Source organism: Dromaius novaehollandiae, chromosome 3 (assembly GCF_036370855.1).
Source record: "Dromaius novaehollandiae isolate bDroNov1 chromosome 3, bDroNov1.hap1, whole genome shotgun sequence".
Lineage (NCBI taxonomy): Eukaryota > Metazoa > Chordata > Aves > Casuariiformes > Dromaiidae > Dromaius > Dromaius novaehollandiae.
Genome location: NC_088100.1, coordinates 102378709 through 102399021, shown reverse-complemented (window position 1 = coordinate 102399021; position 20313 = coordinate 102378709). Strand labels below are relative to the sequence as shown.

General features: G+C 41.5%; 1 long non-coding RNA gene across 2 annotated transcripts in view; it reads left to right on the top strand.

Annotated features, from left to right (window-relative positions):
- Positions 1-20029, top strand: part of LOC135327931 (uncharacterized) — a 29541-nt gene extending 9512 nt beyond the window's left edge. Inside the window, exons 2-3 of one of the 2 annotated variants that reach the window (XR_010388561.1) lie at positions 2225-2309; positions 8834-20029. This is a non-coding gene — a long non-coding RNA (uncharacterized LOC135327931). Of the gene's footprint in view, positions 1-2224 lie in introns of both variants that reach the window. The other variant, XR_010388562.1, reaches the window with a different exon arrangement.
- Positions 20030-20313: the final 284 nt, after the last annotated feature.

Genomic DNA, 20313 nt, shown 5'->3' with positions numbered 1-20313 from the left:
GCCTCAGGACAAGATACTGCTTTCAATGCACAATGCGTTCATTGAATACTGTAGATCTGGAATAGGCTTCAAACCTGACATCTACCATGAATTGCTAAAATCTTCCTGCCTTATTTAGTCTGGGTTGATAGCTTTTTATTGGAAAACAAGAAGGAGATTTGCCTCTTTTGAAATAGCACCTGGACATGGAAAATGAGATGATTAAGGACCTGCCCATCAAATGATGCAAGCCCTAGAAGGGCGATCAACATGCCAGGTAGGAGCCAACTGAGGGTCATTGTCACTGGTCTGACAGCTGGTTACACAGTTGTTTCAATGGAGGTTTAATGCAAAATACAGAGACAATTGTGTGGAAGACCAAAACCCAGGAAAGTCCTTTTCTTCATGACTGTCCCAGTCACTAGGTACAGCATCACATTTGCACTTTTTTATCTGTCTTTGGCCCAGGAATCCTGTGATCGTTTTTTCTGTTGAGCAACAGCTGTCCCATGGGAAAGTGAGAAGCTCTCTTTTCACCCCACATTGTCTTTTGTGATTTCTCCTCTTCAATGGAGACTGGGTGGAAACTCTCAGGGTGAAGAGAATCAAGATCTGGCACTCTCAGGTTTGCTCTGAACGCTAGCATGTTATCAGAGGGATATAACCATTTGTATTTTAAATAGAAAATGTTGACTAGAAAGTTGCCTCGGGGGTGAGAGGACGGGACCTGCTGCTGCAGTAGGCGTACTCCAAGTAGCCTTTGGGGAGCACAGAGGGACCATTGCTGAGCTCTGAGATGCTCTGCAAGCCTTCATGGTGCTCCCCAGGGCGCAGGAAGTCTGCATGTGAGCTAGAGCAGAGATCCAGGTGCCTAAAGACAGTTTGGGTCAATCGTGGAAATGTTAGAGAGGGAAATGGCACTGGCACTGAGTGGTTTTAAGTTGCAGTGTTCAATTAGGAACCTGTGGTGTAGCCAAATCCTGTTTTAGATGCCAGTCCTTCTTTGGAAGTAGCCAATCATCCACCAAGCTGTTCACAGCTGTTACCTTTTCTTCAGATAGTAGTTTCTAGTGGAAGTATGAGACAACAGACCTAGCTCAACTAGCCTCAGGATTGAGAAGTGGCAGCCCATACACAGACAAGGCAAAAAAATAAAGCCCTACTATTCCACTTGTGTTTGGAATTACTTTTTATTTTAAAGTTTGGTCTCTGAGAAAATGCTGCCTTCTAATGCTACTTTCTGATGCTCAGATGGCCTGCTTTGTTCTCCTCCAGACTTACAGCTACCTGATCTATGGCTACTTTGCAACACAAAAAAAGGACAGTTGAGCTACAGGACTGCCAGGGAGCTACACTCAAAGGCAGCTTGTGCCCAGTGTTGCTATCCAATAGAGTTGTCAGTTTGTTTTCTGCTGAAACACTCTGAGGACATTTGGAGTAAAATACTATTAGCAGTATATCTCTTTACCATTTATGTTGCAACATTTTTACCACAAGGAAACAGTGGGGAGCATTTTTGGTTTGCACTTTCTATAGCTTCTTCTGAGGAAATGCTATTGTGTATTGCTCTAAAGACACAGTTGTAGGTCCTGTGGTATGACTTCAGCATTTAATCTGTCCTGATTACTTTATAATACAGTGCAGAACACTGTCCTTAGGAGTTGTTTGTATTAGATCTCACACTTAAAATGTACTTTTTTATCTTCAAAGTGTTTTCCAAACATTAATTTTACAACAGCCTGTCAAATTACTTGACAAAACAGAGCAATGTTATCACCACTTTACAGACAGAGAAACTGAGGTGAAGAGATCAAGTCATTTACTCAGCCTCGGAGAGAATCATAGTCAGAGCTGGGCCTGGGAGTTTCAGATGTTCTGTCTTGTGCTCAGAACGATATTTCATGCTTCCCATCTAAATACTAACTATTGCCAATAATCATCCAAATTCATTATCCTTCAGGGCATGCTGCAAGGCACATTTGCTTTCCTGAACTGAGAGAGGCTGTGAGAATGGCTCTGGTGAGAAAGCCAACAAGCCTTCAGCTACTGGGTTATTAATGGTTGGGCGATGTCTCTTCTTGGAGTAGTCTACTTGGATAATTGGATTTTTAAAATGTGCTGGGGAGTGCTTTGAGAAAAGCATTCCTTTTTAACTAATGAATGTTTACAGAGAATAAATATGTTAAAATAAGTCATCAGTATTCTTCACATCAATAGCAATTCTCATTTGTGTCCATTTTCTAAGACTAGGGGAATCAACAGAAAAGAAGCAGATGAAACAATTGGAAGTTAGATATATACCTTCTTGAAGGACATAAATGAAGAAATTGGTAAGTCATTATAGTTTGAAAGCAAGTAATTTTTTTTGGTATTTTCTGAAAAGGAGAGAAAATAGGTAGAGAAGTATGATTTTATGGTAAAAACTGCTTCGGGAGGGTACTTATGTTCCCTTTCTGAGAGGCTTGCTAGCTGTGATTCCTCAAAACATTATTGTAAAGATGAAAAACATTCACCACAGCCTCAGAAGAATTTAAAAATTTGCACAGTGTTTCAGAGAATAAATGTGACCTATTAGCGAAGAATACTTTTCAACAGTAATTTTCAACAAATTGGTTTGTTTTCCACTACTGTATAACGTCAGCTCCTTTTCTTTTTCATTAGAAGACTAGTCAATTTTTTGAAGCTCTGAGTGGAAAAAAAACACAAAGAAAGAAAAGTGTAATTGTTAAAAGTAGCTTAAGTGCACACAGTAAAAAATTTGATCATTTTCTGCTCTGTTACCAATTTTATTCTTGGTATTGCTGTTTCTGTGGAAGAAACTAACAAAATCTTGTTTACTACTAACACCTTTTTCTGCCGTCCTCTGTGAATCCCAGATGTTTGGTCACAAACTGTGCAGGAGCAAAAGTTGGGCATTTCCAAATGACCTTTTTTGATTCTCATTCAAAAACCTGCAGTCACTTAAACTCGCCTGCTTGACAGTACACACACCCACACAAACAGGACATTGTTCTCTGTTCATCATGCTTGAAAACCATGTCTGAACTTATGTGTTTAAAAAAAAAAATCATGTGGACTTAGCTGTGGATAGACATTTCATTAGTATGGCCTGCAGCATATTTTTCACAGAATAGGTGCAGTGTAGTTTTAAAAAGTAGGACGGGATAATGCCACTTTCCCAGGGCAATGCAGTTCTTTTCTTACCATTGTTTTATGAGTTGGCTGACAGCACAAATCAGCCACATAGCTATTCAAGTGCCTGAATCAGAGACACTCAAAGTGGCATAGGCTCTAACACCTTCCTTACACTAGATTGTAGCTGAATTAGAAAATTAGACTGAGTGTAAATCAGGGTTTGGATCAAGAGGAAAAGCAATGGTTCCAGCTTTAATGAACAAAATAGTACTATAAATTTATGAACAGAGACAGACACAGTGGTAGTCCATGGATCTAGACCTGGTACCCATGGCCGTGGAGACAGACTTCGAGTCCAGAGGTAGAATCTGCTACTGAAAAGTACTGCAGCCCAATGGGCACCAGAAATCAGTCGTAGCCAGGCAAGGAAGCATATTTAAGCCATTGACACGTTGCATAGGGGACTTTGGTCAAACTGGATGCAAGCTCCATTTAGTCTTACAGCTGTCCCAACACAATTGCTGTAAGTCTACAAGCACCCTTGAAGTTGGATGTGATATTCTCAGGCACATTTTTTGCTCTTTATTAGCACTTTGACAGCCAAGCAGGCCTGGAGAAGTACATAGCCATTTGCTACTTCAGATGAATTACCTCTCACCTAACAGAAATTTTTCCAAGGTAGGAATATCATTCAGGTGCAAATCATACATTTTCTTATAATATAATAGGTCTGCTAAGCCTGGAGCTGCTTTTCTTCATTTGGACAGGTATTTCTTAACCATGTTTCACCTGAACAGCAAAGAGGTGTGTTCGATCAGGCACACTTACGTGATGGGCTTCCAGGAAGGATCAAATTATTATTTGAGAGAAAAAGTCCTGGTTAATTATGGTTCACATAAGCCTCACTTGATCATGTCTACCTTGTTAAAGGAGTTCACATCTTTAACTGTTGTAATACTGGAACAATTTAATTTTTAAGATGTTAAACTGCTCTGTGACCTGTCTAAGAGGTAACTCCTGTTAACAAAGCGGGCAGTTCTCGCATGGATATCAGCACATACTGCTCTCAGAGGGAAATGGGAACTGTGTGCACATAGCTACCAAGCAGAACATTCCCATCCAGTTTTGCCCCAATACACAAACTGTTGCCAAAACACCTGGTCCTGCTGCAAAGAATGAGAGCAAAGCCTTGTGTAGCTACTAGGGATCATTTAGGCTCCAGGTCAGAAAAAAATCATTGAAATTAACAGAACTGAAGTGCATGCTTGAGTGGTTTGCTGAATAAGACTGATTTGCTCAGCTGAGACTTCTGCCTTTGAAGAGTCAATGCTACCAGCCCAGCTCTCATAGGCAGCCTTACAATAATGAACACACTCTGCATTTTGTTAAGTAAGAACATGAAAAATACCACCAGGTGAGTAAGCAGATTGCAGTTTCAATGGTGTTTGCATCACAAACACTGAGGGTTTTTTTTTAATTATTATGAAAAGCTCTTTGACAATGTCATTTTAAGTAAGTCTTTCTCTACAAAGCTTTTTTATTTATTCTTTACAATTTCCATCATCAGATATTAGCTTCTTCAAAGGAAGAACAACTTGTCAGAAAAAAATGCATGTTTCAGAATTTAATGAGAACATTTATTCTTTCTTTTCTCTGAAGAGGATTATAATGTGATGGGTGAAATATAAAGAATAATTAGTCCCATTGGAGAGCAAATTCCAAACAATATTTTCTCTTTTCACGATCTGAACTGGGTGAACAGGGTTTGGTTTTGGTTCACCAGCCAAGGAAATTATTAATGAATTCCAATTACAAAATCTTTATACTTGTTGATGTGCAAACCTTAGAACAGCCAGCTTGGCTTTCAGATCCCCAGATATGCTTCCAAGAAGTGGGTTAGAAAAATCATCATTTCACTTTTAAGTTGTGTAGACCTGTTCTGGATATTGTCATTGTTTTATAGCAATGCTGTTCAGAGCGCAGGCCAGCTGTATAGCTAGATAGACAGGTTACTTTTCCATATGTGAAGTGTCAAATGAGTAGTCTTTGAAAAGGTTTTTTGAACACATGATTTCAGATCCTCAGCCAATCTATTTATTCTGCATAGCACTAAAGATATGAACTAGCTAAGAGTTTTGTTCTGTAATCTCAGAATTGCTAAATTAAGGCATAACAGAGCCAAGGGATCACAACAGGCTAAAGATGAGAAAAGATGTGGTTATATTAATGAAAAAACATAAGATATGTTTGTCATACTGTTAGTTTCAGTATGTCTTTAGTTTTTCATTAAGAGCAAATCCTTTAAAAAGTGCTGAGGGGATTTTCTCAGGGTGCAGTCTGAGAAAACGGGTGGAACCATTAGGGAACAGAGCTAGAGTGAGGACCACGGCTAATTAAAGTGGTCAAGCATAACTGGCGTAATGGCCATGAGAGAAAGAAGGCAGTATCAGTATCAGCATAAAAAGGAATTGTTCAGGGGCTGGAAAAAAACCAGCTGGCCAGCTATGCAAGGGGACTAATCTCTACGTTAGAGTCCTCGTGTTATCTCAGCTCAGAACTGTACTTGGCAAGAGTTTATGCTGCTCTTAGAGGCCTCTGGTAAGTCATCTGGTGTAATCAAGCACAATTTCAGACACACTCCGCCCCCGTTCATCATATTGATGAGGCTAACATGACAAAAGCAAGCGTACAGATACAGAGACAGATACCTGTTATACTGTCCAGGGCCCTTCCACGCAGGCATTTGGGAAAAGACTGGGGAAACTACAAAGGAATTTCTGAGTCTCGTTTTCCTGATTCACAGTCCTGGAATCAATGCCAGACTGCCAGACTTATCTGGCTCCCAAAGAAGCCTCTGTCATCCTTGTTATATGTTGAAATAATCTATAGTGAAACGCAATAGTAGATTTTTTTCAGACTGGGTATTAATGTGGAAAGGATAGGGCATTATTCCTCAGGGAAATTTATTCTCCTGACACTGTCTTTCTGAGATGATCCTGTTTGTTTGGATTCTTTGCCCAAAGGGGCTGGTCATGACTTGGGCGAAGATTACTTTTGTCTCAAGAAAAACCCTAAAACCAGAAAATAACTTTCTACTTGCAGTTCCAGGGGGGAAGAGTTTGGAAAGGGAGCAAGTTTCGAGATAGCTGCTCATTTCCCGTTGTGACTGGAAACTAATTGTTGCAGCCACAGAATACAAAATGAAAGGGAAGCAACACATAAAAATGCAGCAGTAACAGCCCTGGCTGCTAAACTAACAGAATTATATTATCTGTCTGAGAGACCATGTTGAAAACTTGCTGTATTCCAAATCATATTCTTTTTTTCTGATGGGATAAGACAACATCTTGCTTTAGTTTTTTACTGCAAATGTCAAAAAAATAAATGATTTGAACCAGACGTATGATATTTGTGCACATTTTAGGGCAGCTCCTATTTAACAGATGCCTTGTATTAATAATATACAGTTGTGACAGGAAATGTGGTTTAGGTTCCTGGAAAAACATAAAAGCTAATTCCATTACTCCATTTCATGGTGCTTTTCCTCAAATGCTAGACTGGTTTTGATTATACTGAAACCTTATAGTGAGAAAACTTTGTCAAGAGTATTAACTTATCGGTGCTTATCCTCCTTCCTACACGTCTCCTCCCGCTGACCTACATTCTGCGCTACCTGTGAACAAGCCTAAAACACACAGACAACACTGTCCTACAAGACCTGGTAATACTGCAGAGTTCTTGTGCTTAGGCTGTTTCAATTATTATTTTTCCTTAGAGATACCATGCTCTGCTTCCTGTTCTCTTTTTATTCTGACTGAATAAAAGCATTCAAACCTCTCTCAGTTTAACAAAACATTCCAACAACAACAACCTCCAAAAACCTGTTATCCATAGTAACTAGACAAATCATGGTAATTGATCTCTAGAGGGAGTTTATTAAAGGCCTAAGTACAACACTTTCCAGAACGCTGCTGTAATAAGCAGGAACTCAAACAAATGCTCAGTTTGCTATCTGCATCTCATCACTTGATACATTTTGAACAACTGGCTTGAAAAAGGCTTTTTTCCAGAAAAAGGGATGCACATTCTGGTGGATTGAGAAATATTTGTAGCAAATTCACTTCAATACCAGAAAATTTATAGAGTTTACGCATCACTGTAGGTAAAAAAAAGTTATAATAAGAACATCTGCTGCTTCCAATGTATCTAAATGCATGTAAGTTTGCACCAGTAAACCTCAATGAAGTCCTGTATTCAAGAGCATTAGTCTGATAATTAGCAAAGTATTTTATAGCCTAAGAAGAATCAAATATTTAATTACTACCTGGTAGTAGAAAAGGGTAATTCAGACAACAGCAAGCAATGAAACAACCCACACCACAAACGCAGACAAACATCTACAGCTAATACTGTGTTTGGAGCAAAAGCAAATGTCTGGAGGTGAATTAGAAAAAGCTGAGTTTAATAAAAGCTTAACTGAGCTGCCCACAATGGAAAGAAAGTACTTTGAGGTTTCACAGGGCTCAACCCCTCCCCTCCAAAAACCTCCCCGTCGGGATATCGAATGACAGCACACTTAACGAATGAACAAACTAATCAGAAGCATTACATCAAACTTTCATTATTTCATCAGTTTTTAGGGATACAATGCTGGGACTGTCTAAAAACTCATGTGTAAATCCTCACCCCCCACCACGTTAATTCCTTCCTAGGTATCACCTCCACGTGTGGATCTGTCATTACCCACTCAGATGGACATTATTTATCATGACATGGGTAATCCCTTACAGCCTACATGCTGGTGGTGACTTGTGGAGTCTTCAAGGGTTCCACTGCTGTAGCCTTGGTTTTGGCCTGCTCCTTGGCCTGGGTGGTAGGCGAATAACTGAATGAGGCCCTCTCAGCAGACCCAAGGTTAGTATTAGAAATCTGGGGGTGAATCTGCGGTGCAGCTGACAAGCTCTCAGGTGTGCTAGACAACCCCATGGTAGGCCTCACCTTCGTAATATTTGGAAATCTCATCAGAATCACATCAGGAATTATGTTTGCATTTTTTTAATTATGTTAGCATACATTTTTGTTCAGGCGTTAAGAAATATTACCCCCGAAAGATCCCCCTGCTTTGAACTGGTTGAGCAAGTGGAGAATGAAAAATCTGTTTATCAGTCTGAAGTGTTTTCTCCACCCTTACTATTATTGCATACTTTTACCAATTTACAATAATCAATAATAGTTTTCTGAATTTTTCTGAAGATCCTGCTCTGCAAACCATACTTGTTATTATTTATCTTGTAGCAGCTGGAAGTGTAGAAAGTGATTGCATAGATAAACAAGAGTCGTACTCACTGCTGTGAAGAGTTTTCAGTCTAAAAGGGAATGTCAATAGCTAATGACTACAATTAACCTTGCTTAATGTGGTAGCAGAAAAGGAACTAAGCTGATTGTCTGTTCTGAAGACTGTACCCTGAAGTCCCTGCTGAAGTTACAGCTGTGTAGAATATATATATTTTTTCAATAGTTTTGTTCTACTGCTTCTTAGAAGAGCAGTCGATAGAAATAATGTCATTTAACTATTCTTCTGCAGACCTGCATCAATACAAATGAGAGCCTTGGAAAGGCTCACTTTAAAGTCATATGGTGAAAAACTGACTATTGTTACAATAAGAGATTCAGGGAGTAAAATCTACTAAATGGTGTCATAATTCTAATTGGTTTTAAGCCCCGCGCAAGAAGATTACATCAGATGCTGGTGAGACAATTGCATGATCCAAAGCCTGAAAGCTGAAACTAAAAAAATTCAGGTAAGAAGTGAGCTGCAAGTTATCACCTGTGAGGGTAGGTAACTCTTGGGTTAGCCTTCCAAACAACTGGCACATGCACTGCCACCTGAAGGACTGAAAGCAAGACTGAATTGCTTCCTTACAGTGTACACTGTAAGTCAACTACATGTCAGAGGGATTTCACCAGGAAATCCTGGGTAAAGTTGTGTGCTCTTTGTAATACAGAAGAACAAACTAATTTATTACACTGCTGAGGCGTGGTCTTAAAATATATGAAATACTAAAAGTGACAGTATATAAACATTGACATAAGCAGAGTATGTTGCATAAGACAATACAAAATACCAGGTGGAAGGGAAGGGATTATGTCCTAGAATGAAGAGTGGCAGCAAAAAGGAAACATTATGCTTTCCTAGGCTCTAAGGTGGTCATATAAAACAATGGGATTGTTTGCATTAAAGAAAATCTGAAGTATTAAAACACAACAAGGAAATGGGTGGATCCCTATGAGAAGTCATCCTTCTTCAAGAAATGGCACGCAGAAATAATTATATCTAGGACCAGGCTGGGTGACAGTTGTTGTAAAAGCTTTATCTCCTTTGGTATTAAAGTTTTAGTCAAAGCGTCCCATATGGAGTGCTGTCCTGATAAGGGGAAAAGGATTAACTTGCAGGACTGGACAGATGAAGCAATTCTTAGTGCCAGTTTAGAAGGAAAGGTAAGTCACAGTTCTTACAAAAAATCTTTAAAGCACTAAGGAGAAGAATATTTGCCACCTCTGCATGAAAATCCATTTCAGTGCAAAAATGACTACAGAAAGTCTGAATCTACAGTTTGACTTGTGAATGGCACAACTAGGTGCTGACTGGGATCACAGATTCATAGAAATGTGAGCTGGAAGAGATGTCCAGAGGTCAGCCAGTCTGGCCTCCTGCTCAAAGCCCTATTTCAGGAGAGCCATGACTTTGTCTAGCCAGGTCTTGAAAATTTTCAAGGATGCAGATTTCACCACCTCTCTGGGTAACCTGTTCCAAAGATACAATATCCTTCTGGTGAGGAAATTTTTCCTAATGTCCCATCTGAAAAATGATGTTCCAGATATCAACAGATTTAATTGTTTCACCAGTGAAAGCCTGCAAGAAAAAATTTACAAAAATCTAAATCAGTGTTTCATGCTGTGTGAAGAGCATCTAGGGAAGCTGAGTGGCTCCCAGGGATCTACACTGTGTGTCCGCATTCACATGGTTGACTTGTGACACTTTGTGGTGCCAGAAATTTCTGAGGATTTTCAAACTTGCATCTCAGCACTTTTCAGAATGTGGTCTTCTGGGGAAAGAGATGTCAAATGGACTTTTGCATGACTATTTTGATTGCTATATGCATTAATGAATATTTTTTTACATATATGTGCACCCCCCCAACATGCACACATAAAAATTTTATGTAGCATGAAAATTTGTGTCAAAGCACCATAGTTCTGTGTTGACAGTAGAAATAATTTAACAGAAACATTTTATTTTCATTACTTTAGGAATTTAGGTAGCTTTTACTACACCATGTGTTTGTATAACTAGACTAGAATTAAATAAACCATTGTGGAAATACTAATTTGTATGTATTTGAGTACATGGGCATATGGCTATAGCCAGTATTTTTAAATATGGAAAAGTATTCTCACAATTTTGGACAGTACTACCCAGGAAAAAAAGCGTTTTGAAACGGCACCACAAGAATTCCATAGATAGGTGTTCATAGTGAATGTAGGAATGCAACTAAATGTTGGCATATCTATCAGCTTGGTGTAACCTCAGGTATTTTCTGATTCCCACTCGTTACTCCTCCTTCTGTTGAATGATACATGTGCGTATGACTAAAACCAGATGGACAAAGATATCCTAAGTATTGTGGTCATAGTATTCCTCTAGCTGCCTTGCTCTAAGAATATAGCTGGAAAAAACGGGCAACCTCCTGGGCGGTAAACCTGACTTCAGCCACTTTTGGTGTGACACTGGTGGAAGCTTGGAAGAAAAGAGAGAAGTGTATAATGAAGATCCCACTAATATTTCCTTTGGTGCAGGATGCTCACTCGATGGGCTTATGGAGCGAGCATCTGAGCAAAGGATCAAGCATTACTAAACCTCCAATGTGTGTGACCATAGTACAAGTGTAGCACAGTGCAGAAATAGCTAAGGTGGCTTTAAGTGAGCATGCTCAAATGCTGGCCACAGTTGCACTGCAGATCAGCCTGCCAAGACATGGCATGTGCCAAGACATAACTTACCCTCTGCTGATCTCCAGGCCACTGCAATTAACTTGGTCTCAGTATCTGAGCCAGCACAGGTATTTCCACAACATGCTGCAGCCTGAAGCACGAACATATCCCTTAAAGTGAAGAACTGGTCAATGCTGAAAAAAGCTTAGAACCTCATCAGTGCAAACGTGGAAAAAAGGTGACTTGACTAATTCATGTACAAATGTACTAATGAAAGTCTAATTAAATCTAACACCTTGGAAAGGCCAATAAACACTGTTGCAGTTGGTGGCTTTCCATCCACTGCTACTGAGATTTATTAAGAAGCTTAGCTTTTCTGAGAAAGGATTACCAAAGTGAGGATGCCGCCAATTTTTTATGTTGATTTACAAAAATAGTGAGTCTATATCATTAGAATAGCATTACATTCTTCTGAAATTTCTGACTTTCTATAAAGGATCAAACGGTATTTCAAACCTGAACAATGCTTATGCTAATGTATAGTCTGAGGATCTTTAACGCAATCATGCAATCTGATTTAAAAGGAGATCTCTGGGACTTTGGCAAGGGTACAAGCACAGTGAGCCCTTGTACTGTGATAATAACCTTGAACAAGCAGTGCCCTAAGAATAACCTGCAGCAAGAGTATATGGCCTGGAAAGATCCTTATCAGAGTGTGGAGGGCTTTTGGGTGCATGTAGATTTATCTGTTTTGCTTTATTTTTCTGAGTGCATGCAGAATTATGTATAACATGGCAGCAAAAGGAAAGTTTGCATCATTAAGGAATGTAAAATGTGGCTGCTTCTTGTATTTCACCTAACAGAATTATTTGACTATTCCACCAAAATTGCTTAGAGATGCTCCCTTTAGAAAGGTAAATCCACTAAGGAGATATGCTTCCTGTAAGAATTCTTGTAGGTGCATTCCCAGTAGCCTGGAAAGTGTTGTTTCCTTTGCACATTTTTGCTTTCATTAAATCCTTTGTTGGGAGAAGTACTAGAAAGCTGTCATTTAGGAAGTGGTGCAAAGTGCACCTCATCCTCACTTTGTATTTATTACAGACTTCCTATGGAGTCTTCAGGAGCTTTTGAGTTTAATTTAGTTTCTGAAAAAAATTATATGTTTAAGAAGTGGAGGCTAATAGCTTCTGATGAAGAAAGAGCATACACTAAATCTGATTTTTTTTGCTGTGTGCATAGGCATTGCCTGTTAAACGTACAGTATGCTAAAAAGGCCCAGTTCTCCTCTAGCATTTCTTAGGAGTCAAGATTAACACCGATGAAGTGAAACTCATCTCCACAACAGTGAGTTGCTAAGTAGCAGCTCTTGGTGGACTGGTCATTTGTCTTTCTACAGCTTTTTCATATTCTGGCCTCAGAAGCATAAACAGCTCTATGAACTGGCTTTGGATATGGCTTGAGCCCTGCAAAAATGCATCGAAGGCTATTCAGAGTGAAGATGTGGATACAAACTCTGGCTCAAGAAGACCACTAGCTGCAGATTTCCAGAAGCTAGAAGGGTATGCTGAGAGAAACGAGACTGTATGCTTCTCTGGTGCCCACGATTTTTGATCAGGACTCTGCTATTAGCCCACGTTGTGCACAACCCACTGGGGCAAGCAGATCTCTGGTCTGACTCACTAGAGCCGTTCTTACATTTAAAGGGGAGAGAAATGGACTGTCTTTTAGGCAATGGGCTTTACAAATGTGCAGTTGCCTTTTATTCACTGTTTCAAGTCTTTTCTGCCTGTGTGAAGCTTAGTTACTCGTCTATATAGAGACAAAGTGACTTAACATCAGTGGCGCTGACCTATAGGTCCTTGCTCCCCTGGACACACACTGACTATTTAGCCTAAGCCTTCAGACGAAAGAAAAGCCACAGCCCGCCACAGCCTGCAGCTCAGAAATTAGAGGCACAACTTAGTGATAATATCATGTTGTATTTTAACTTAATTCTGTTTAACTTTGCAGAGTTAAGCAACGGGATTTAAAGGCCTGTTCTGTAATGGACAAAAGAGGATAGAAGGGCACAGAGAGCTTCTTGCACAGAGGTGATGATGTAAGACCTCACCACAAATCCTAGGCGCATAGGTGGAAGAATCGGTGCTCTCTAGCCCCATCTCCCATCCGGGTGATTGTGGATCAGGACAGAGGTACTGTGCTGCACAAATACAAACAGTGTGCACCTGACTTCAGGTCTCAAGGTCTTGGTGCATCCCCAAGCCCAGCAGTGTGCGCTGCCGGGTGCTCAGAGCAGCCCCTGCACACACGCGCCCTGTCTCCCAGCGCCTCGTGCCTTGCTCCCCCCGCAGAGCCCCCTCCGCGCCCCGCTACATAGAGATCACCAGAGCATGCATAGGTGCCCCTTCAGTTAGCCTCATGCCTCAGGGCTGCCGTCACTCTATAGGATTTGGCAGGCAATGATGTCCTGCACCGACTTCCAGCCTCTCATCTGAAATGGAGCCGGCAAACCTCACTCAGCCCCAGACAATGGGGAAAAAAAGCTTTGATACACCGGCTTAGCAAAACCCAATGTCCTGGTTGCAAATCCACTGTAATCCTGTGTTATCAGAAGGAATTCCCACTTGTTTGAGAATCAGGAAGCTGTTCGGTGTTGTTATCCCCTGTAACAGCCGCCCTTCCCCTGCTGCTCTGCTTTTTTTTTCCTTTTTTTTTTTTTTTTTTTTTTGTGTGTGTGCAGTACTGCAGTAGGTGAAAGATCCCGGCGCTGAACTGACGATAGCATCGCACCTTTAACAAGCTTGCAGACTGATGAATTCTTACCAGCGACCGTGTTCACCGAGCAAGCTTTAAATTCAGAAAAGCAAGCATGTAGCTTAACTGAAGGGAAGGTAATCCAAGAACTGATGATATTATTAGATAAATGCCTAAAAGGACCAGCTATAGTAAAGAATAAGCTCTCAACTTCTTTCCTAATGGACTGTGGCTCCTTCTAAGGAAAAAAAAGTGGTTTTATTATTCCAGTCTTTTACCAGAATGTGCTATCATAGCATATCATGGGGATATGCATGAAGAAACAGGAAAAGCAATATACACATGTGCATGGCAATGTCAATTCAAAATATAGGGAGAAAAATTACTTCTAGGATTTCAAACATGTCCATTAAGTTAAAACATCACTCATCTGATATTTGATGAAAACTTGGCTGGAGTGGAACTGTACCAATGCCACAGACCAAAGCCTAAATGGAGCGGGTAGCAACAGGAATTGAAACTGCTCTGGGAAAAACAAATGAACAAACTGACACCGCCATACATGTTCTTAGAGGTCTCTCTCCCCACAAATAATATAAAGCCCCCTGGTCTCCAGAGAAATGGAAATGGCTCTTACTTTACAAAAGGCCCTTCAGTGCTCGGAGTCTAGAGAGAAAAGACACCACCGGCTCCCTGCACCTGGTTGCCTCCCGCGGGGTGCTGCTCAGCTCAGCTCCTTCCAGTGCCGCTGTTGAACATGTGCAATAGCCACGGGCGGTAGTGCAAGACGAAACAGTGCCCAGAGCCATGCCAGGTTCCCCCCTTCTCCCTCCACTGCCACTGAGTGCTAGGCGAGAGCCCACGGGGGCAGAGCCGCCTGCCGCAGGATATGCCGCCGGCCACGGTGTCCCGTCCCCAGCATGCAGGTCTGCCCATCACCCCATGCTGCTCTGACGTGAAGCTGCTTGGACGGACATTTCACCCCAAAGCTGGCACCTCCGGTGACACGCCGCCCCGAGAGCGACTTAAGGAAGTCCTGGCCCTGGGGCCGGCCATGCACTGCCCAGTGCCTCCCAGGAGCCTTCAGCACCCTCCTGACGCACCAGGAGAGCCTGAAGAAAAACTATTCCCTTTCCACGGCTCTCTCCCTTCTCCTAATTTCTGTGCAAGTTCTCCAGGAGATGTTTTGCAGTGCGCTTGCACTCAGGGAGGTTTCTGCTGCGTTGAACGGCCCATAGTTTTATCCTGCTCATTCTGAGCTGGGCTGACACAGATTTCCCAAGCCCTGCTGTATTCCACATGGCTTGTGGAGAGCAGCCCCAGACAAGCCTCTTTGACGCACTTGTTTTGCCTATTACTTATTTAGCTGCCACCACCAGACAGAAGTCTCCAGGGAAAATAGCAGTTTGCAGAAACTTAATTTTTTCTTTAGCCAGTTGTGACAAAGTATCTGAGTGAATTTTTGCCCACTGGGACTATTTTAAAATACAGTCACATAACAATCCATGTATAAAAATCATATAAAAAAATTTTCAGACATCCTTTAGTTGCGGTGATTTAATTTCTGGAAACAGTTTCTGGTTTGGGTCTCCACTTACAAGCCAAAAATGCACATTTCCACACTTGGCCTATAACAAAGGCCCCTGAAATTGAAACAAAGGGACAAAAGTGACTTTCTTTTTAGGGATCTGGTAGTTGACAGGGAACTACTATGGGAAACAGATGAGAAACACAGCCTCCAACTGAGCTGTGTGAAACAGCCCGTTGCTGTCTGTTACTACAAAAAATGGCAGGCACATAGAACTGTTTTTTTCTTTTTGATGCTTTTTCTCTTATGCTCTGTTTTATCTTTTATGAAACACAAGAAATTATTTTGCTTAGGGGGACTGTCCTGGCCATACTTACCAAGTCCATGCACCGCTCAGGGAAGCCGGGCAGACCGGCAGGTAAATTCAGCTGGCGGGCGCCTGGCCCTGGGGCCAGCCGAGCGCAAGGGAGCCCTCGGGGAGGGACGAAGCCCACGGCCTGGCTGCAGTGTGCGCGCGGGAGCCCGCGCACAAGGAAGGACGGTTGCAGCGCCATAGAAAATAAGTTGGCCTGTGGAGAACTGCAAGTCGTTCATGACCAGCTTGTCTCCTGGGGCTGGCCGGGACTGGTTCCCACAGAGCTCCTGAGCATTTTTTGAACAGGAATAATAAATTATTATCTATTTTTGCCAAATGGTTTAATTGAAAAAGGAAGAAACATCAGTTTTACAGATTGTTCATCCAAAAATGCTGTTGCCTCTAAAGCACATGTTATCTGCATGCTTTAAGATGAGTCACCACGGTCCTGCTATGTCTGGAGAGTGAACAAATTAAAGAGCCAAACCTGTCTCAGAGCAGGCAGTTTCTCAAGGGGTAGTTTAGCCCTGGCACAGGTTACCAAAGGAGTCTATGCAATTCCCATCCTTGCAGATCTTTAGGAACAAATTACACAAACAGCTGCCAGGAATGATGGGCAGGTGCAAACCAGAAGGAGGGGAGGACTACATCTCGCCATCTCTTGTGGTCCCACACAGCTATGAAAAGACCCTTTAATAAGACACTTTGCATTTCATTGCTAGTCACAGATGGTAGAAAAATACACCTTGTATATATTTATTATCAATTGGAGCACACAGGAATAACTCTGAGTGATTATTTCTGCTGTCATCCAGAAACGATGTTCATGGGACAAGCTGACATCCAGGATTCGCCTACATTACAGCCTGCTGCTACCTACCTGTGTGCATACTAACTCCCTCTGATGGAGGAACACAGCGTATGCTAGGAGACCTGGCCTCTGCCTAGTCTGAAGCTGAACATTTGAGGGCTCTGGGCAATTACAGCAACAGAAATAGAAGAGAACTGGATCCTTGAGAGACCTACTTGATAGAGGAGCTTTATTAGTTAGTGTGACAGACCAAGCTGGTAGGTACGAAGATTTACCTTCCATACAGGAAAAGGCACTTGGTTTTGTTAATTGGTTAATGGTGCAGTAAAGCCTCAGGGTGTGTGACCATTTATATAGCAGCTGGACTGTTCTGACATCAAGGATGTTGATGAAATATTTGCAGGGTCACTTGACCCTACTGATGTTGTTAATATTCAAGTGCTGTAAATATAAACGAATTGATGTTTAAGCAATGGAGTAAATTGTCCTCAGTATATGACCATATATGACTTACAACGAATATAAAGTAGTCTGAGTTATAAATGGCTTGTTTAGGACTTGTTCTTTGGAATTTAGGCTAAATTAAATTTATTTTTAATTTCTTGGTCATCGGGTTCTGCCCAGACAGAGAAATTATGAGAATAAAAGTGATGAGCTGCTAGTTAGGTGTTGCTTTGCAATAAGATTTTAGAATAGAAGATTACTGATGTTGTACCTTGGTTGCAGCAAAAAATAAACCAAAGGGGTTTCTCATCATAACCTTTGTCACAACTTAAAAGTGAGCAGCAAGAGACAAACCTAGTGAAACGTCAGAAATACTTGGGCTTTATCTAGTCTCAGTCTAATCTGAGAGTCCATATGCAGTGCCCAAGGCTTGTAACAGAGACCAAGACAATTGAAACTCTTGTAGTCCAGAACTGGGTGGCAGGCATGCTTGAAAACCATGTTTGACAAAGGCTTCAGATGGACCTGGGTTGATCTGTTAACCTATGTGTTAGCTTGCTGTGGACATACCATAACCTGCTTCAGAATTTGTACTATGCTTAATACGTTTACACTTTGCAATACAGCAAAAGCACATTCAGCATGATGTAGTGTATAATAGGTAATTGATGAAATTTAACAGGAAGTCCACAGGAAGAACTGCAAACCAGATGAGAAGGAACTGAGACATCCAAGAACACAGCCAGGCTACTGGAATAACTTAGTGGCACAAAATAGTAGCCTTAGTTCATTTTATCCCTCATCTCCATGAGTCTTCACATCTGCTTGGCTTTGAGAAATACTCATCCTCAGGCTCTGAACCTTTCCCTATGAATCTGACAAGCCCATATTTACTTCTGGGCACACATTTTTTCTGCAAATCTGGGGGAAGGGGGCAGAGCTGTCCCTAAAAACCCAGGCCAACAGGTAAGTCCCAGTAATGACAAATGTATTACATGTCTGGGATCTTTTCTTACATGGCTAGCTACAGCAGAGTGTGTGTGTGCGTGTGTCCGTGTGTGTGTGTGTGTCCGTGTGTGTGTGTGTGCACTCATGGTACCTTATTGGTAGATGGTCTGCATTTGTGTGTGAATATTCTCCTCAGTACCTGGGTGACTTGTAAACAAAGCCTGCAACCTTTTCCATTTCCACTCTCCCAGCCTCGATTACTGTCTTCCCTGGTATCAGCTCCTTCATCAAAATAACATCTGATCTATTCCTAAGGGAGAGGGTGTTACGCAAACTAGACAGGACATCAAAAATCTCTTGGAACTCTGCCTCAAAGTGAGCAGAAAAACATATCTGGGCTAAAGCAGGTCCTCTCTATCACTGGAGGGGTCATGACCAGAAGAGGCATGCTGGAAGGAACTGTAATTTCAAGAGATTTTGTCAGGGTATGAGTCTTGCAATGATAAACTTGTTATTCATTACAATCTCTGGAAAATTATGCTTATATCCTACGATATCTCCATGTTTGTCTCCCTCAAGAGTTCGTACTCATTCATGGTATGTGGCATATCATTTTCACGCAGAGGTATGTGATCAACAGTAATATATCTCGAAGCATTATGGAATGCCGTAAGTTCCTGGTCACAGGAGGACTGAGAGATTGGAGGTGCAAGGGACCACGCTCCCAGCAGGGCTAAGAAAGAAACTGAAAGAGCTATGGCTCCTGCCGTAGCAAATCTCCTCTCATCTCAAGGGAGAAACTAGGAGACCTAGATGATCCGACTATACTGAGAATTGTATCATAAGTAAAAGACCTAAAAGAGTGGGTGTGTTTGCCGGCCCTTGCTGAACTAAAAACAGAAGGCTTTCCTTATGCACTGACCCAGAATATCTGAATAGATGAAAAGAGGCCATTTTCCACTGTCTACAAATGGAGAAACTCTGGAAGAAGGGACTGATGCCAAATATTTTTCTAAGCTTGATGTGTCAGAAGGGCTTTGGCAAGTGCCTTTAGGAAAACAGCTCATGTTTGCACATATTCACCAACCTTTTTGGGAGACAGTTTCTTCAGACTGCCAGTTGGGTTGTGTTTGGCACCTGAAACATTTTACTGGAAAATACAACATGTTTTTGTTGCTGTAGAAAGTAGTAAGGTTTACAAGATTATGTTTTGGTCTGAGGAAAAACAGTAAAAGTGCATGGCTGGGGACTTCAAGCAGAAAGAGCCAAAGTTTCTGGTTAAAGCTAAACAAGCAAAAGTATAAACTCTCTCTAATGGAAATAACATACTCAGGAGAATAATTAACACAGTGAGGAATACAAGCAGACCACAGTACGGCGTAGGGCATCACAAACATGCCTGGTCCCATAGACAAGGAAGCGGAATAAAGATTTAATAGAATTATGAACTCTGGGTGGATGTTTGTGCCTAACTTAGCTAAAATAATGCCTCTGATTCTCTCAGGAGTACATCTCTGGTAGCTTTGGTATTAAGATATCAGGTAGCTACACGAGACTGGCTCACTTCACACATACAGTGATTTTTTGAAAGCTAGGAACATTTGCCTTTGACTATGTGAATACCTGTGTATACCAGGCTGCAACTTTGCCCTAGGAAAGGCATTTTTAGAAATGAGAATCTGTAGAGCAGTACGAAAGCCAGCCTGCTCTGACTCAGGTGTGACTTCAGGTATGTCTTTCAGTTGCATGATGGCCCTGAGGCTGTCAGACAATGCTCTTCCTAGTGCTTGCAGCGTGCCCAGTAACCTCATGTATCCCCAAGGATGTTTGTGTCCTTGAGCTGTGACCCTGGGACAGTTGTGCCAGCAGACCAGCTCAAGAGATCACTTGGTGCTATGATTTTATATGGTGAGCTCTTTAGATTTAAGGGTTACACTAGCTGATGAGGCCTTCTTATGACCTGTGAGGCCTGGTGATGAGGCTTGCTTGGGTTTGGACAGCAAGAATACTTGGGGCTATTGCAGTACGAAGAACAGGAGAAGCAGGAAAAGTTAATAGGAGAGAAGGTTCTCCTCTATTAAGATCACCATAAGGACCTATTGTCTTGTGAAATTAAGTTTAATAAAGCTGCAGATTTTTATACATAATGCTGTGTCTGTTTTCACTGACCTGCTCATTTCCAATTTCCCTTAAAAACATATGTCTAACCGGTTTGAATTCTCAGCTGCACAATTCCTGTGACCTGTCTGGCAGAGTGCTCCTAACAAACCCAAGAGCCCATGCATTGCCTATACGGCGTCTGCATGGTCCTCATGCAGTGCTCAAGGACAGTGCCATGCACAATGCCAAAGCAAAGAGCTGTGGAAG